At 39.9% G+C, this 7,466-nt stretch overlaps 1 pseudogene; it reads left to right on the top strand.

The window, feature by feature from the left end:
* The first annotated feature begins 4,991 nt into the window (after positions 1-4,991).
* LOC136309307 (mitochondrial import inner membrane translocase subunit TIM50 pseudogene) lies at positions 4,992-5,634 on the top strand (annotated as a pseudogene).
* Positions 5,635-7,466: the final 1,832 nt, after the last annotated feature.

Below are 7,466 nucleotides of genomic sequence, written 5' to 3'. Positions count from 1 at the left end.
TTCCATTTTCTCTCTCTTCTCCTTCTGATATACCCATTATTCTTATGTTTCTCTTTTTGATGGAGTCTGATAATTCCTGTAGGGCTTTCTCATTTTTTTAAATTTGTGAGTCTCTCTCCTCTTCTCTCTGTAATGCCTCTAGTTGTCTGTCTTGTATGTCACTAATTCTCTCCTCTGTCTGGCCTGTTCTATTAGCTAAGCTGTTACCTTGTTTTTTAGTTCATGAATTGAGTTTTTCATCTCTGTTTGATTTGTTTTCATAGTTTCAATTTCCTTAGTGATATATTCTGTTTGTTAAATTGTTTTTTGAGCTCCTTAAATTGCCTTTCTGTGCTTTCTTGAATATCCCTGAGTATTTTTAGGACTTTAATTTTAAATTCTCTTCCATTTATCTCCAAGGTTTCAAAGCCATTGAAATTTTTTTCTATAGATATTTCCTCATCTATCTGAGCTACATCTTGTAACTCTGTCTTTTGTATATATAATATCCAATTTCTTTTTTTTAATGGCATTTGAGAGTGGTGTTGTTAACTAATAAGAGTTAATATTAAAATTTTTAAAAAATATATTAATAAAGAAAAAAAGAAAAAAATTCAGTGAAAAACTGAAAGTTCTATTGTGCTAAGTGGAACAAAAACTACATAGAACTGAGGGCCTGAGTTAGGGGAAAGTGACAATGAGGCAAAAAATGAGTTAAGAACCCACAAAATGCTACAAGGAATAAATTTGGATCAAGAATAAAATAGTTTGTTTGTAAATGATGGTAGAATGAGAGAAATAGTGAAAGAGAGAAGAAAAAAAGAAAAATATACAGTAAAAAATAAAAATTCTATTGTATTAATTGAAACAAAAACTACACAGAATGCAGAGATGGAGTTTGGGGAAATGCTAATGAGGTGAAAAGAGAAGTGGAAAGCACACCAAATGCCACAAAGAAAGACTTTGAATCCAGAATAAAATAATTTGTTTTTGAGTGAGGATCAAATGAGAGAAAAAGTGAAAGAGAAAAGAAGAAACAAAAAGAGAAAGAGGGAAAAAAAAGTTAAGGTTTTGGGAATGTAACTCTCATAAAAAAAGAATGAAAAATGTAACACCTATGGGTACTAAAGTTCAAAATGAAAAGAGAATAAAAATGGAAAGAGGATAAAATGTCCAAGGTGGAAAAAAAGAAAGATAAAAAATGAAAGAAAAAAATGGAAAAAGTTATAAAGACTGTGGATTTTTTCTGGCATTGAGAGGTTATTTTCTTCTCTTTTCTTTTTTCTCTTTCTTTTTGGTCAATAGCGCTGTACCCCAGATTCTTCCCATGTGGCACTCTTAGGCAGAGATTTGCAGTTGATGTGTTGCTATGGTGATGATATAAACTAGATCTCAGTCCCATTGGTAGGTGGGGCTTGTTAACGTTTGCCGGCTCTGATAATTGTAGAGTTTGTTTTCCCTGAGCCTCTCCCCAAATCACTCCTTCCTGAACCAGCAGCCTAGGACCCAGCTGTGAAGTTGTCCCAGCCACCGCCTGGAGAGCAAGAGGCTCTAAAAGCTGGCAAATCCCCTCTCTATGCCCACTCAAAGCAGAGTTCTGGGTAAGGCTTTGCCAGCCAGAGCTGCTAGTGTAGTCAGGCAGGGCTGGGAGACAATTGCTCTTCTGCGAGCCTCTGGGCATGTCTAGTATGCCTCAGCACTCTGTGAGTCTACTCTCCCCAGCCTTTTTGCACTTTTAACCTGTATTAGCTGGCAGGAAGATGCCACAGTCACTGCCTGCAGAGCAAAAGGCCCTAAAAGCTGATAGGTCCCTCTTCCAGGGGTGTTCAAAGCACAGCCCTGGATGTGAAAGCTCTCCCAACCAGAGCCACCAGCTTAAGCAGGCAGGGGAGTGAGCTGACTTCTGGAAAGGCTCTTTTCTACAGTTTCCCAAATATATCTAGTTAAATTTGCCTCAATGCTCCACGAGTCTGCTCTCCACAGGCTTCTCCCTTGTGGGAAACCTACAGCCCAGCATGCCCAACTTCCACAGAGTTCTCCGAGGTCTCTTTCCTGAGACTGTTCTTTTTAACTTGTATTGCCTTGCTGAAGTTGTCCCAGCCACTGCCTAAAGAGCAAGAGGCCCTAAGAATTATCAAGTCCCTCCTCTGGATCTGCTTAAATCGCAGGCCTGGGAAAGAAGGCTTTGTCAGCTAAAACCGCTAGTACAAGCCAGCCGGCAGTGAGCAGATTGTGGGTCAAGCTCCTTTCAGTGTTCTGCGGGTCTGCTCTCCAGAGGCTGTGTGCTCCAGCAAGCTGCCTGCATGCCCTTCCCCCTAGCCCTTTTTCAGCTCTCTTCCGAGGGAATGTTCTTTGATAGCCCATGTGGCTGGTGGAGGTGCCCCTCCCGGACAGGTCCAGAAGTAGGGAAACTGGCTCTTGAGCACTTCCTGTGCACTGTTGTTCAGGAAGCCAAGATTATACAGAAACTCTGGCTATTGCCCACGTAAAAGGCCACTGCTGACAGTCTCCGACTGGGCCCCTCCATCTGGGAACACAGAGGCCCACGCCCAGGCACCAGGTGGAACTACTCGCACACCTCCCACAATTGCCAACTGAGAGACTGGGAGTAGACAAAGCCGAAAGCCACTCTGGTATAAGTCTCTGCAAGCAACGCCCTCTCCCACCTCTGCTGGGGTTTGCTGCTGGCATTAGCTCTGCATTGGTGATCTCAAGCTGAGCTGTGGCACATTCTCTCCTCGGCTTGAACAACTCTGTCCTAGCCAGCTTCTTCCCTCTCCCCTAGCCCTCCTTTCTTCTCAGTTTCAAGTGAAAGCAGCCCTTCCTCAGATCAGTGAGGAAAGCAGAATACTCTGTTCTCTGTTTATTTCCTTCAGAGTGGATTATGTATTCAGCTACCTTTCCACCCAATCGTACCTTTGTTTGATGTATGTGTATTTCAGATGCTCCTGGGATTGTTTTTCTGTCTCTAGTTGTTGAACTTGTTGAAACAACTAGAGGTATCGGGAGCACCCCTCATGGTGCCATTTCTCTGATTTCACTCTGTAACTACTCTGGTTTTTAAGGGGCTCAGAAATGGTTTGTTAACAGCAAATCAATTTTTTTGTGCTCTGTAAGTCATGGAATTAGAAAAGCTTGTTGTTTTGAATTATTTGAGGTATATTTTCTTTATTTTTATATTATTTGATATACCCTAAAGGTTTACCCTATTATCAAAGTTGTATTCCTTAATTAGTTCAGTCAAAAATAATTAGGATATATTTGTATTGCATCGACAAACCTACTTCTACAAATGTATCTCAAGCATAGAGAACTAAAACATCAACATCCCATGCTATTCTTATATTAAAATACATATGATTTTGCCCTGGCCGGTTGGCTCAGTGGTAGAGCATCGGCCTGGCATGCAGAAGTCCCGGGTTCGAATCCCGGCCAGGGCACACAGGAGAAGCGCCCATCTGCTTCTCCACCCCTCCCCCTCTCCTTCCTCTCTGTCTCTCTCTTCCCCTTCCGCAGCCAGGCTCTATTGGAGCAAAGATGGCCCGGGCGCTGGGGATAGCTCCTTGGCCTCTGCCCCAGGCGCTAGAGTAGCTCTGGTCGCGACAGAGTGACGACCCGGAGGAGCAGAGCATTGCCCCCTGGTAGGCAGAGCGTGCCCCCTGGTGGGCGTGCTGGGTTGATCCCCTGGTCGGGCTCATGCGGGAGTCTGTCTGACTGTCTCTCCCCGTTTCCAGCTTCAGAAAAATACAAAAAACAAACAAACAAAAAAACACACATATGATTTCAATATATATGCAATTGCTCTTTAATTTTATAACTAAAGCACTTTCAGAGAAAAACCAGAAAGAGTTCATTTCTTATACATCATATGATAGGCTAAATTTGTTCAATCTCCGTCCTTCTCTTTTATAATAATGAGACCAACCGGATTTTCTGAATCCCTTTCTTTGTTTGAATCACTTTACACGATTTTTTATTATTTTTATTGCTCAGAAGCTGTTTACCTCAGTCTTTGTTAATAACAGTTTCTTCCTCTTTAAAACCAGTCCAATTACTGTAGTGGAAACTTTCATCAGCCATCACATATTACATCTAGAGTGCTGGAACAATAACTCAAGGCAATTGATTGACAGTGACTGCAACCAAATTAGCATTTCCATGGAAGCCAGCATCAGTTATTGTCAACAGACATTATTCTCCTCTGAGATTTTCTGAACTGCTTTTCAATACAGGCCAAATTTCTTAGTATGTGATCAAACAAAAGAAACTTTGTCTAAATGCTGTACAGTATTAGGAAGCAAAAATTTCTTGTTTTTTTCACTGTATATGCTGTTCTTTAAATTGTAAAAGATAAATCCGAACATATTATACTGCTCACAAAAATTAGGGGATATTTTATTGCTTTATATTCATTTTGAAAGACACTACATCTTGTAATGGGATGATTTAAATTTAGCATATCTAATAAATAATACACACATTGGAGTAAAAATTTGTTTTAAAGCTTATTGATTAATGAATTGTTAATATATCTGTCATGAAAATAATAAGTTATATTTCATAAGATTTAAACAAAAGTGAAATGGCAAGAAATAACATTCTTATGATAAAGCATGAGTGGAGCGCTTGTCTTTTAAAGTTTTTATAAGCCAAAACAATAATGTATCAATATTTAAATAATGAAGAAAGCTAAAAGGGAAGTTAGATGTAAGCTAGTAAAAATTTCTGTATATAAATAAGACACTAAAACCCAAGATGTTCATAACTTAACCAGTGATAAACCATCAAATACAAAACATCAGGACTAGCACCAGGTATGTAAATTTATATTTTAATATTCTTCCCAATATGAAACACACATACACACATACACACACACACACATACACAAACATTCATTGATCTCCTCTATGTCTAATATTCATTTCTATGTGTATTAGTACCATTTAAACTGGGTTTGAGATAAGGTTAAGAATAAACACCCTGATATAAAATTATGTCTCATGAACTGCATGGCTTCAGAGAAAAAGTCAACCAAACCAGGTGCAGATATTGAAAGCTACCCCAACACCCAGGCTCCAGCACAGGGGTCACAGTGACAGCATGTATGGAAAGTCCTAGCTATGCCAAAAATGTCCCTGGCTTTCTGGGCTGCTTGGGGCCTGTGGGACAGTGAGTGTTGTCTATATCTCTGGAAATAGCTCTGTGGATGAAACTGGTGCCAAGATTCTTAATGAATTTGACAGTGATCCAATGCTGGTACAGCAGTTGGGCAAGGCATACAAATATTTCAAAGATTATAGACAAATGATCATGGAGCCCTGGTATGGCCCCAGACTTCTCTCAGACCCCACAGAAGACATACTGCCAGCTTCCCTACCCACTGCTCTTGGAGCTCACCTGCATCGACTGGCATCCTGACTGGTTGCTAGCCATTGGCTGGAGGTTTAAGAACTGTTCAAGCACTGAGACCTTATTTCAGCTTCCCACCCCTTGTATGAAATCATCTTTAAGTCAGGGAGTGGTATGACTCTGTTCTCACTTGCTGATAGTGTGAACCCCCACGACTTCACCTACTACCTCTTTCTAGACGCTATGCAATGTGTGGATGGGCAACATGTTCAGGATATTTCCTGTTTGATCCTTCTAAATTGAATAATTGGGTGTCTTAAATCCAACTGGACATTGACATTTTTTTAAAATTAATCTTCATTACTTAGAAATACTTCAATTTAATCAATTTGGGTAACTGGATATTCTGTTACTCCTCCCACTATATCTGGAACTTCTGGTACGTATTTTAAAACAAATAATTCTTCTCACTTGTTTTGAGGGTAACTTTTTTGGTTATCACATTTGTGTGTGTGTGTGTGTGTGTGTGTGTGTGTGTGTGACAGAAAGAGACAGAGAAAGGGACAGATAGGGACACAGAAAGGAAGAAAGAGAGATGAGAATCATCAATTCTTTGATGTGGCACTTTAGTTGTTCATTGATTGCTTTCTCAAATGAGCCTTTACCAGGGGGCTACAGCAGACTGAGTGACCCCCTTGCTCAAGCCAATGACATCGGGTTCAAGCGGGTGAGCTATTCTCAAACCATATGAGCCCACGTTCAAGCTGGTGACCTCAGGGTTTTGGACCTCTGTCCTCTGTGTCCCAGTCCGACACACTATCCACTGGCCACCGCCTGGTCAGGCAGTGATCAAGTTTTTAAAGACTTCTCTAATACCATGAAATAAAATGTAAAATATTTTATTTTCTCACTTTAAAAGAAAACATACATAATTTTATCTAGTTGTAATTTTACTTTTGCTTAAATCATATATATATAAATAACCATTATAAGAAAGTAAAATTAAGAGAGCAAGCTTATTAAAATGATGAAATTTAGTATTTTCTTTTGGTTTAAAACTTTTATGGCCCTGGCTGGTTTGCTCAGTTGAAGAGTGTCAGCCTGGCATATGGATGTCCCTGTTCAATTCCTAGTTAGGGCACAGAAGAAAACCAATCATCTGCTTCTCCCTCTCTCCCTCTAACCCAGGGGTCCCCAAACTTTTTACACAGGGTGCCAGTTCACTGTCCCTCAGACCGTTGGAGGGCCAGACTATAAAATAAACTATGAACAAATCCCTATGCACACTGCACATATCTTATTTTAAAGTGAAAACAAAATAAAATGGGAACAAATACAATATTTAAAATAAAGAACAAGTAAATTTAAATCTACAAACTGACCAGTATTTCAATGGGAACTATGGGCCTACTTTTGGCTAATGAGATGGTCAATGTGCTCCTCTTACGGACCACCAATGAAAGAAGTACCCCTTCCGGAAGTGCAGCGGGGGCCAGATAAATGGCCTCAGGGGGCCACATGCGGCCCGCTGGCTGTAGTTTGGGGACCCCTGCTCTAACCCTTCTCTCCATCTTCTCCCTTAGCCAGTGGCTCAAAGGGTTTGAGCATCAGCTTGAGGCTGAGAATAGCTGGGTTAAATACAATGTGGTCAGCCTCAGGCATTAAAAATAACTCTGTTGATTAAGCATAGCCTCAGATAGGGTTGACCCATGGGTCCTGATAGGGGCACATGTGGGAGTCTGTCTCACTATCTCTCCTCCTTTCACTTAAAAAATATCACTGTTTTGCCCATTTAAATGCCCATATAATAAAGAAAAAATGATGTTTTCCATTTACAAGTGACATTGTCAGTTCATATTGTAGCCAGAGCTTTTTAACCAGACTATATGTCTCCAATCAGGGTAAGATAATGCTGATATATTTTATTTGTAATCTAACTGATATAGTCTGAGTCACCTGATTTGTATATAAATAAATATGGCCACTTCTCTATTTCTTTTATAATTAATTGCTAACTAACTACCTACTCTTAATGATAAAAAATCTATTGCTACCATAATTTATTCAATTAAAAGAAATAAACCCTAATCCACCAAGCAGATAATTCTTTATTTTGCTGTGACAATGACACTGAA

Source organism: Saccopteryx bilineata, chromosome 6 (assembly GCF_036850765.1).
Source record: "Saccopteryx bilineata isolate mSacBil1 chromosome 6, mSacBil1_pri_phased_curated, whole genome shotgun sequence".
Lineage (NCBI taxonomy): Eukaryota > Metazoa > Chordata > Mammalia > Chiroptera > Emballonuridae > Saccopteryx > Saccopteryx bilineata.
Note: the sequence above shows the minus strand (reverse complement) of the source record. Positions and strands in the feature narration are given on the sequence as shown.